Source organism: Cyanistes caeruleus, chromosome 1, assembly GCF_971803275.1.
Source record: "Cyanistes caeruleus chromosome 1, bCyaCae1.hap1.1, whole genome shotgun sequence".
Classification (NCBI taxonomy): domain Eukaryota; kingdom Metazoa; phylum Chordata; class Aves; order Passeriformes; family Paridae; genus Cyanistes; species Cyanistes caeruleus.
In genome coordinates, this window is record NC_141701.1 from 35,078,818 (window position 1) to 35,091,242 (window position 12,425).

Here is a 12,425-nt window from a genome sequence, read left to right on the forward strand (position 1 = left end):
GTTAATTCATTAAGCTACAGGTGGTCTCACCATGAGGACATTATATGAAAGTGTCACTCATTAATAATCTTTTCCTGTCACTTTGGAATTAAATAATTTATAGAGCTCATGTGAATTTCCTCTGCTGATTAACCAACTTGCTATTACATACTACTGCAGGAGGTAAAAGTCCTCAATATTATCAAACCTAAAGTGATTTCTGATTTACCTGAATTACATCCTGTTCTTCATGTTTCCTATTACCTTGCTAGCAAACTACAGCTGGTACTGGCTTAGATTTATAACACGAAGACATTTTCATTTTAAAATACAAAATATTTCAGAATTAACGCTTTCTTCATCTAACTGACAAATTTCCAGGGTAGGATCTCAGGTAGGTATAAATCTAAGCAACTGCTATTTAATCCAGTGGATCAATGACAGCTTATTCCTGCTGAGTGGCTGTCCATGGTTAGCTTACAGCTACAGTCACAAGCACAGCATGAGAAAAGAGTGGGAAGTGAGCTGTTGGTGGAGGCCAAAGGCAGTTTGTTATTTAAAAGTTCAAATGCATTTGTAACAGCCCTGAAGTTACACCCTGCTCGTGCTGATGGACCTACAACAGTTTGGAGCTCTAGAGTGGAGTCAATGGCAAAACCACTGTTGGTTTCACCCATGACCTAATCACTGAATTACAGTTTGAATGGTGCCAGCCATTGTTCTGCTGCTCTCCTCCCAGTTGTTTGTTCCATTTCCACTTCCATGTGCAGTTGGCTTCAGTTTGTCTTTCTGTAGCTTCCTCATGCCAATTTGAGACTCACTGACTGTGTTAAACATCTTCACAGCATCTACTAAATAAACTCTTTTATTCCACCACTTCCCCAGGCAGTCTGTTCCAAAGTTTTACAACCTTTGCTGTGAAAAAAAAAAATTAAAATAAATAAATTAAATTCCTAATGTCTAATCTAAACCTTCCCTGTTCCAGCTTGACAATATTTCTTGTTGTCCTATCATGTGTTATATGGGAGACCCTCACCTGGCTACAGCCTCCTCTCAGGTAGGCTGTAGAGAGCAACAGGGCCCCTTCTGAACCTTTCCTGCTTCAGCCTAAACACCGCCAGCTCCCTCAGCTGCTCCTCATGAGACTTGTGTTCCAGACCCTTCACCAGCTCTGCTGCCCTTCTTTGGACCCACTCCAGCATCTCACACATATTCCCTGTAGTGAGGGGCCTAAAACTGAAAACAGGATTTGAGGTGTGGCCTCAGCCCTGCCAAATGGAGGGGGGTGAAGATGTCCCAACAGCTTACCTGCTTTCTCCAGCTCTCAAAAACCCATCTCATGAGAGTTTTAGCTTTCCTGCCTGCCAGGGCCCTGAGCACATTCCCTGATTCAGTGCTGGTGCACCTGAGGGCAGTCCCTAGTGATCCCTGTGATCATGGAGGTGATGTGGCCAGAACTGAATCAAACCACTCTGGGCATGTCTGACCCTGTTTACTCACTGTATCTGATCTTGGCCTTCACCTGTGGGCTGACATCCTGTCCTGATGTTGGCCCATCCCCAGGGAGGTGCCTGATGCCTGGAGCTGAGGCTGCCACAATGCCCCCTGACTGCCCTGATCTTGTCTGGGGTTGGACAGGATGGGATGCCAGGGTCTGTCCTGCTGTGCTGGATGACTCCCACTGCTTCCCAAGGAGAGCCCAGATTTTTAGTGTCCTGGCAGCCCCCAGTTGTAATTTTCTATGAGCTACATTGCAGACAGGAGTGGGGATCATGTACGTCAGCCTCCAGGCCCACCTGCATTGCTAGGAGCGGACAGAATACAATATATAATGCTGTTTGTTACGCTGCCTGAGCACTCTGGACCTTCTTCTTCCTCAGCCCTGCTGAGCTTGGCAGAGACCCTGAACTACCAGTGTCAAACTCACGAGTCCACTTGTGACTGAAAGGAGATGGGGAAAGATCATCCCAGTCACCTCTTTATCAGCAGCAATGACACATTGTAGGAAACTGCTGTCTGTCTCCAGCAAGGTGGCAAGAAACTCATGAATTATTTATGAGTTCAATTAGTTGACATGGGCAAAGAGTGGTGCAGGCTGTAAAATAATTACTTATTGATTTCCCTTTTCTTCCTCAAACTGCTTCATGATTTTGGTGTGAGACAGCAAAAGCACAAGGGCTTGGGAGTCTGGTTGCTGTCCCTTCTGGTTACAGTGCAGCTGGCATTACAAATAATGAGTCTTCAGCTCTGGGCATGTCCAAATATTGGTGCTGGCACAACAGACAGAATAACTTTATTTGCTACAGCACAGATGCTGTTACCCCATTATTTTCTACAGGCATGTTAAGCAACAATCAATAACTCTCTGTCTGCTTATGGCATTTGGAAATCTCTGGGGACTACTTATGACACTCATTTGTTTTTCACACTTGCCATTAAATCGTATTCAAAATGCCTCAGACCTTCAAAAGGTGGCTACACCTTGGCAGCATATTAAAAGGTATTTTTGGTGTGTATTTAAGAGGGAACTAATTCTTGTGCATATCGATATGAATAAAAAAATTCTACCCAACATCAGAATATGACAGACCAGGACACACTTACAAAGAATGAGGAAGGGCCAGTAGCATACTTTAAGATCATTCAGAATTCTGCATGACTTCAGTAAACTTTTACAGCTACTTCATTTTTGTTGCTATAGGTAGAGGTTTTATTGCTGTTGGCAGCTAGCAATGTTGGTTAGGGTTTGTATAAATCCCTGTGTCATGAGGTCATCATATAGGAGACAGTCTGAGAGTGATGCCTGCTACTTGCTGGTGATGGCATAGATACCACAAACACTCTTTTGCTGATTTGTCACCATAGGCCACTGCACTTGGCTGTGGGAGCTCTTCATGGAATCCTTTAATTAACTCTTTTGAAAGATAAATTTCAATACAAATAAAGACCAAATTATGAGTTATTTCAAGTAAATCTGAAGCTTTAAGAACATTATTAGAAGCAAAAACAATCATCTTGTAATCCTGTTGGAAACTTGTGTCCTAGGGTAATGGTGTGACTAAGAATTTGTATTGTGGCTCAGGACTTTCTGTATTTTGAAGCACAACAGTTCTTGAATTTTTTTGACTGTTGTCAAACTGCAAGTTAGAAAATGACATTAGTCATCACAGTCTATGGTCAGGAAAACGTCAGGTCCACTGAAAATCATTTCTAAAGACAGAAGAATATGGAGACATTTCTATCATAGGACTAGCCTGAGGTGGGCAAAAGTGGATGTGACAAGCACTGACATTTAAACCTTGAATCAAAGTTACAGGTTTGAAGAGAGGAGCAAGATTTTCTTTAGCTGGTGACTACCATCTCTTCTACAAACCATTTTCTGGTTACTCAACTCCTAGATTCCAGTAGCACAGGAATGTTTTCTCTTCTGTACTGGTAAAGGAGTGTCCTGATCAGATTCTGCAAGGTGGATTCTCCCCACAGGCTTTACAGCACCAACTGTGCCATTTTTTTTGGTTCTGTTGTTGGTGTAGTGCAGTGATGAATGACCACCTTGTATCCAGCTCTTGCACTGGCTAACCACTGACAACAACAGGAAAATCAAGCTTAGAACCTTCTGTGTTTGGTTGATCCTGATTAGCAATTAAGTTCTCACCCAGCCGTTCACTCTCTCCCTTCCTTCATCCCTGTAGTGGGATGGGGGAGAGGAGAAAAAGTGAAAAAGCTGCTAGGTTGAAATAGATACATCTTCATTTTAGTCAGTGAAAGGATGAGAGAGATATAGAGGAAAAAAAAAAGAGTGTGAAGGATAATCATCCCAAAGGTGCCAAGTCAGTCTCTGAGCAATGGCTACTTTGGAAACTAGCCATTTGAAAACTGGTCTTTCCAGGTTTTATTGCTGAGCATGAAGTTATATGGTGTGGAAAATCCCTTTGTGTAATGCAAGTCAGCTGTTCCAGCTGTTCTACCACCAAGCCTCTTGCCCACCCCCAGCCTGCTCTCCGAGGGGCAGAGCCAGGAACAGAGAAAACACTGCTCAGCAATAGCCAAAAGATTGGTGTGTTACCAACACCAACACTGTTTTAGTCACAAATTCAAACCACGCCACCATGTGAAATGTTATGAAGAAAGCTATCTCTATCCTAGACCAACTCAGCAGAATTTCATACCAGCATTTTGAAATGCCTGGACTGAGGTTCTGGTTCACCTTCGGCTCCTGTCCTCATCCTGCAGGGCCAAGTCACAGCCTGACCAGAAGCTGGAGCTACAGTGGGTCTGGATATGGCCTTCCTAGAAATCATATTTGTTCCTGTCTTGTCTGGTGACTCTGTGGACACTGAGGTCCTGCTGATGGTGAGTGTCACTGTGAAACAACCCTGGAGAATTTCCAGCATTTCTAGCAGAGCTAGAAAATTGCATATAAAACAGCTGAGCAGAATGCTCTGGTTGGAAATTCCAAAGGTCAAAGGATACAAAATTATATGATTAAGTTGCCCGTGCAATCCCTGTGTGGAGGATTATCACAGTCTTCTTGTTTGCCCTATGGCTGTCTTCAGTTTGAGAGTCACACACCATTTTTACCATGGGCAACTTTAATTCTATGACTTTCTTAAGTGCTTGCCTGTGCAGCACTAATGTTCTCAGCAGTTTCTATTTAACATGATGTGGGTGAGTTCTGGATATTTGCAAGAGGTTTTTATACTTTTTGTTTCTTTCTTTTCCATAAAAATATTTTCAGGAAGCAGAATTGAAAAGCATTGTGTTAAGTGGGGTCAGAATGAGAAATGTCAAGATCTTATAAAAAAGCATTCATAGTCTGGCCATTCAGCTCAACCAGCAGGTCTGATTTTTTCTTGCAATATGTTTGGGAAGTAAGCTTCTTCAGAAAGCAAATGTTAGCAGGAAATTAGGGGAAAGTTTCCAGTAGTTAAGGACTCTTATGTTCAAGTGTTATTTTGAAAATATTTCTGGTTAAGTGCTAACACATTTTCAAGTGTCATTTAACAGGTATGATGGCATTTCATGTGGGAGGTGAGCGTACACCAACAACAGCACTACTCCCTCAGCATGACACATATGTTCATTTTGTGTGCTGGAACAGTATGGTTTTATGGGCACCTTGTCAATACCTACATTGGCACAGTTCATAATCCTATGGGCATTGCAAATTTAATTACTGTCAGAGTGCTTACAGGCATTTTTGCACATCAAATCAAAATACATAAATAAAAAAAGTAAGGCAAACTTTTCAGTAGACACTTTTTACCAGCAGTGGCTCCAAGTTCTACTGTTGACTGCCTATCAGCTACCCAGTCCCCATCTGTGGGTCCGGATGCAGAAATAAAGCCCAGCCACACCAGTGGACAGGACAGTTTTTGCCAAGTTGCAGGAGCAAGGTAAACATAGCTGCTAGTAGATATGTCTGGTCTGGGAGGGGAGTTCTGACTGGCTGAGGGAAAAGGTCAGAGCCTTCAACAGGACTGTCCACCAGGTGCTCTGTGGTGGGTGTTTGACAAAGCTTAGTGTACCCCTGAGAGGGATTACGTGGCTTTTGGAGGAGAGCCTTCCCTGGGGTCCTTCCTTTGTTTTTCCTGCAGTGGCAAAGGACAATCTTTACATCATTCAGCCCACTACCTTTTTTCTTCAGTCTTTCTTATGTTGACACCATGGCCTTTTTCCTCTTGGCAATTCTTTACTTATGCAGTTTAGCAGCTGGTAGTAGCGAGGTATCAAAGGTCACAGCAAATACGTAAATTTTATCTTCTTCTGTTCTGACTGTAGGATTTATCCTCTTAGCATTGGCCTCTCTGGAACACCAAAGAGGCAGTAAGTTTATCCATTGAATTTTTTATGCACTTTTTTCTGTACCAGAATTCTGCTGCTCTAGTTATAAACCATGACAGGCTTTATTAAGTTAATATAAACACAGCACTTTGAACAAGTAAACCTAATAGTTAATGTTTCTAGCAGACTGTATAAAGTAATATCAAAAGTGACACCGCATAAATATTTTTCCTCCTTTCTTGCTTCTAAATGTCTTTGTAATTTTCTGTGAAGTCAGAGCTCTTGAATAAAGATGCTGTAAAAATAGAGGCATTTGCTGATGTTCAAAATTGGGGCTGCATGATGGCTGGCAAAATGGGGAACAAATTGTGTTCAGGTTGAACCAGGTGTAATTGTCCTCCTTTGCTTTTCATGGAACTGTAAATCCTAAGCATGTGGGTGGCAGTGGCTCCTGTTCAGACCAGTAACTCAAGGGCATTCCCTACCACAGGGTGCGAGATGCTGGGTCATCTTTAGCTTCTGCAAAGCAGTTTTGATATCCATATTTCTAAATGTCTCAGAAATTGTTGTAATGCGTGGATTTTTTTAAGGTGGAGAGGCAGATGGGAGATGGTGGGAAAAGTTTCCCAGTCACTCTTGTCCCTGTTATCCCCTTGTGTAGAAATAATGAAATACCAACACAAACAGGAGACAAACCCAGATGCCCTGTCACACTGTTGGGACAACCTGTCACTTGGCTACCAACCATGGAAGACTTTGCCAATCAGGCTCTGTCTCTCCAATCATTTCCTGCAAAACAGACCAACCTGAAAAGGAAAAACTGCCTGGATATCCCTTGCCTACTTTTTCAGGCCATTTGGAAATGGTGCAGTTGAAGGAAGTTCATGTCTAGTGGTGGCCTTATTAAGGGTAGGAATTTCAAGAAAAACTCCTCTATTCCCTGTGGGCACTCCAGCTGCCTCTAGTAGACTGCTCTTGGGTAGTACAATCCCAGCTGGGAGCAGTGCAGGACACTGGGCAAACATATGCAGAAAGTGACTAATGTGCCTCATATTTAGGCTCATTAGAAAGGTGAAAACAGAAGGATTTTTTTTCCCCTCCAAAAAAACGTGGTACTAAGCAGTTAATTTATAGTAGGACTTTTCTTGCCTTCTCCATCCTCAATTCCTTTCAAGGGAAGCCTCATATTTAGGACAGTCTATGGAGTCTCCTGTCAGACAAAGAAGAGAACCGCAAGTGGGGTGTTTCATATCCAAAGAAGAATCTTTGGAGATCCCAGTCTAATTGATGATAGGCCAGTGTGCAAGAATTATTAATAATTTTAATTTAAAAAAAGTTGAGCTGACTGACTTTTCCTTCTCAGAAGTGCCAGTCCTCACTGTATTTTCTGCTGTCAGAGAGGTCTCATAGACTTCTGCTGAAAGGGAGCACCACACCATTGTATGAAAGGGAAGAAATCCAATGATTTTGAGATCAAGAAAGTATTTTCTTCTGTTCCAATGGATTTTGTACAAAGCTCCATGGTAAGCGATGTTTATGTTTCACATTTATGAACATTTCACCCCTTGATTTATGCCTGAAATAAATATGCTTAAACCCTGGCTGTTATACAGCATGAAGAGTATACCACATCGATTTTCTTCTGTCTTAACATAAATTCTTGCTGGTTATAAGCCTAGTTATATCACTGGTACTATACACATACCTCATTGATGTAGAAGAATGAAGAATGAAACTTATGGACTGATTTGTATTAGCTGAGGACAAAACTGGCATGCTTTATTTTAACAGTTCAGATGCAGAAGTTCTCCTCATCTTTAATTAATAAATCACTTGCATTCAAACATTCACCAGATGAAGCCCCAGAGGAAAATTTGAATAAATCTGTTATTGTTTCTGTATCTTAGATGCATAAACATTTGATGATATAAAATCTTCTGGCAATTAACATTTAATACAGAGGGTGCTAGTATATTTTCTTTAAATGAAAAATATTGCTGCTATCTTTTAAGGGCAAACCTATTTAATTTCCTTTTTTATCATATCCTAACTTATTTCAGGTTATCTTTTAAAAAAAAATATTTCTACCATATATTCATTAGCATCAGAAGAGACAAGGCATAAACTAAAACATTTCACTTACGGTTGCTCAAATAAAAAAGGAATGATAAATATTTATCAGCAAATTTCAGTGTCTTGCCAAACAAAAATGTAGAAGTCCATTTTTTAAAGCACAAAGTAGTGAAATGCTTGTATAACAGCATAAATGCTGCTGGTCTAAGTCTACTTTTTATTACATAATATCTCTGGCTTTGTTTTCCTTCTCCTTGCTTTCACACCAAGATTTGATCTCTTTTCTCCATGGTGATTCCCAGATGAACTCTTCTAGAGTGAGATACCCAAAAGATGTTTTAAGATTCAATATCTTGGAACTGACATCGGCAGATCAGCAGCACCAGCAGAATTCTGTCAACTTAACCTCAGGGCAACAGGGGCTCCTAGTTTGAATTTTGTAGGCATTAAAACAATAATAGTCAGCAAGGACAAATGTAAGGAGGGGAGTAGTGAGGAGTGAGTAGTGAGGAAGCATGCTAAAAGATCTGGGCAAGAGGATTTCAGGAAGCTTCAACTCCATGTGACTCAAAAAAGCTCACAAGGTAAGTCAGGCTTCCTGATGAGAAGACATGAAATAAAATCTAAAGAGCCATTCATTGACTTGCAGTTTCTATGTGGTATTGGAAATTTGGGTATCATCCTTCTTTGCAAAACCCAGTTTCTGGACATTTTTTTGGCAAGCTTTGAACAATCCTGGTGTTTGGAGTAATTTTAATTGAGCATAATAACAACATCTGACACATGAACAGAAACTATCTCCTGCGAGTAAAGGTGTTTGGCTCTGATGTTCAACGAGACAGACATTTTTGAAACCTTTGCTTTTTTCCTTGTATACTTTGAAAAAAGCTGGTGAGGCCTTTTGTAAACATTACATATCTTAATACTGGTCAGGGACCCATCAAATCTGAACAAGTTGCAGACCTATATTTTGTAAAGTGCTATGTGCTGGAAACCTGTAAATACAATAATGTTCTTGACATCAGGAAGCATTCTTGAACATCATGATGGTGCGTCAGGAAGAAATGGGAAACTGGGTCTGAATAAGGAGTCAGCTAGGGAGGGAGTCCTACAGGATTTATTAACTTCAGGATATGCTGAGTCACCTGCTTGATTTCTGTGAGAACAAAATCTTCCCAGTACCTTAAAAGGCAGATCAGTGCTGAATGTGCCCAAAGAATCTGGAAACTTTTGTGGTTGGGTTGGGAGAAAAACAGCAAAGATTTGCACAGACTGCAACAGATAGGTAAGTTCTTCACTCCTCTAACCCTGGATGGGAAAGAGAGAACCATTAGACCACAGGAGGATGTTACAGATATATTTAAAGTAAAGGTCACTGATTTGATTTATTTCTTTTGGGGACTGAGAGCCCTCCCTTTCAGAAGTAGGTACTGTAAAATTCAGCTTGAGCCTTTCAGGTATAGGTGTAGTGCATCATTCTGAGAAAGGTCAGAGCAAGCATCAGTTCCTCTTCTGAAAGGTATCAAGAAAGAAATAGGCTTCTATTAAAACTTGTTCTGCAAAGTTTTGACTAGAATTTGAGCAGAGTATGTTCAGATGTCAACAGGAACTTTTCCTTATGGGAAAATTCTGTCTTTCAGGTGTTCTTAGGTATGGTGAGCCAATCTTTTAGACAACAGCTGTCTAAAGATAGACCAGAGCTAAACCATTTTAAAATGAGAACCTAATAGTGTTACTTGCTAAAGTTACATTTATTTTTCCGCCAGTAAATGAGCATGAAAAAAATTTAATTTTTTTTTATTTCATGGAGCCATGAAAATTAAGAATTAACAATGCAGGGTAGTGTGAATTTGATGCAGCTGGAAGAGTTTTTTTAATCCTGCTGTAGACTAAATAAATATTTATTAGTGAAATTCATTAAGTATGGAGTACTTTCTATGTCAGTGGTTACTCTCTTTACTTAAAGTCATGATTCCACTACTGCCACTTTGCAACATTAAAAGTAATGAGTGATATTAAATTGTTAATCTGGAAATGTGCCCACAATTTGGTGTAAGCTTGTAAAAGAGTTACGAGAATGTGATTCAGAGGTACAGAAATCAGTTCAAGATAAGTCTATCTGTCAACCTATGAATGTTTTTTTATATAGATTAAGAAATTTTGTACACAGCATACAGAACTGAGTATTGTAAACTGGTGTTAATTAGATTTTGATGTTAAATACAAATGATATCCAAGGGCAGATTAAGAACAGATATTTGCATCAGACAGAATATTTATATCTGTATCTATAAATATAAACAGAAAATTCTGCCCAATAGTCTCCATTCACCATTAAGGAGTAAAATAACATGCTTTCACTGGATTGTTGAAACAGAGAATCCAGCATCTTCTGTTTGTTTTTCAAACTCAGTGTTTCTGGCAATATGGACCATAAAGACCATGATTTGCTGATGATCAGGTTGTGTCAAAATTATTTAAGAACTAGAGTAGTTATGACTTTTAACTGGAAAAAGAGCAAGAAATCCATGCAAGCAAGTTTGCTTGATGGTCAATCTCTTGTCTCAGTGGAGTTGATTTCAGTAAAGCTGACCTTCCCTTTTGTCACCTCCTTCTTTTTGCTTCAGATTAATACACTCTTGAAATGAATGGTGTCCAGAGGTGCTATCAGAGCCTGTCCAAAGGCAGTTGTTTGGGTGCAAGATTTATTCTGGCAAAATCTCATCCACCTTAAAAAACTGTAGGTCTTGAGCCATTGTGGTAGGGTTACAGTGACAAGATGATCCTGGCCTAGTTGCAGGTGGGCTGATGGACATGTTCAAGGAACTGGAGAGGTTGTCCTGGATCTGGAACAGGAGTAGGTGGCACTTGGACCAGGTATCTTGATAAGGCCAGCCTGTATCTGGTCATTTGCATCGCTTTGTGGGTGTCCCAGGATTTGCTGCTGGCTTCTTCCATTTCCCCAGGTCTTTGACACCTTGTTTCATCACTTACAGCTTGTTTGAGGGATTGGGTTAATCCAATCAATTTACTTGGCAATCAGTGGGCACAGGTTCTGATGCAGCTTTGAGATACCCAGATCCTATGGAATTTCTTCAGAGGTTGGGCGTCTGCCTCCCACAGGCTCTTTTCAATATCACTTCCATAACTTCTCAGTCAGATATAAGGGTGGAGGGAGAGGAGCCCAGAACTGGCTAAGAATTGTGGTAATAACTTAAGTAATTTCAAATGAGGTTAATACTAAATATAAATTTCCAGTTTGACACAGAATCCACTGACAGCACCATAATCTCAGATCCTTCCATCATGCATGATTATAAGCACTCATTGGCATGAGGCACCTATCTGTCACATTTATAGTTAGAAGCAGTGGAGGCAGCTGACATCTGACAGGGATGAGGCAGACCTGACAGGCACCCCCATCTTGGCTTACTGCTCCTCTCTCTTTCATTCCTGTCTTTCAAGCATCTCCTCCCCATGGCACAGGCTCTGCTTGCCTAGGTCTCACTGCCACTGGAGGGAATTGTGCTTTTATGGGGTTATTTCACAACCTTGCTGCTATTCTCATGGCAGCCATCAGGGCATGGGTCTTTGAAATAGGCAAGTTCTGCCCACATTCTGTTTACTTATGGTCAGGGACTTCTCTGTTTTCCCTTTAAGAACTCAGCAGTAGGGGATTTTTTTTCTGAGCACAGGCTTGGGAACGGAGATTGCTTCAGCCTGGTGTATTTACCAGCTCAAGAATGCCATAATCCTTCCAGACCAAGCTTGGTGCTAGATCTCTGCTATGAGGAACATGCAATCTCTGAGCTGGTTAGCACTAAAAAAATCAGTCCTACATTATCATAGGAGAAGAGTAGCTGAATAGTGACTAAAGAAGTGTTTTAGACTCTGTTTCTTGTTTCCTTCCCTGAAGAGGATAATATCTGCCTTCCCTTTTCCTGGCAAAGCCTACCTCTTTCCTCACACTTGTTTACTGTTTGAAGTATCACCTTGGTGGAGGTCATTGTCCATCCACACCCACTCTCATGATTCACACAATTCTCATCAGCAAACAGAGAAAAGAATCAGTCCAGAAGCTGCTGGTATCCTGTTCCCTAAACACAATTAATAACATTGTAAGAGTTTCTAATTTTGCTCAACATCCATATAAAATTGTCTATAAAATAACTTCAACAAACCAAGGGAGCACAGTGAATACAGTCAGTGGTGGGTGGATGAATGACTGTTCAGATCAACATTCATCTTACTTCTAGGATGTCCTCTAATTTTTTGCTAAAATTTACTGTGAAAATGCCTAGGAATTTCTAAGAGTTGATCTCACTCTATTAGACTGATGTCTAAAGCTGAGAAATGCCAATAAATTTTATCTTTGATACCTAACAGGCAGCTGTCTTGTTTATTCTCTGATCTATGCCATAACCATGATACTTTTATGGTCTTTCCATTGCTGAAACAAGGGAACAGATTCCTCTTGTTTTCTTACACCAGGATAAATCTAGAATTACACTGCTGTTGAAAACAGTGGCAGAATTTGGCCTGTCAACACTTTATGAGTTTTAAAAACAGCAAGGAATAGAAAAGGAGTC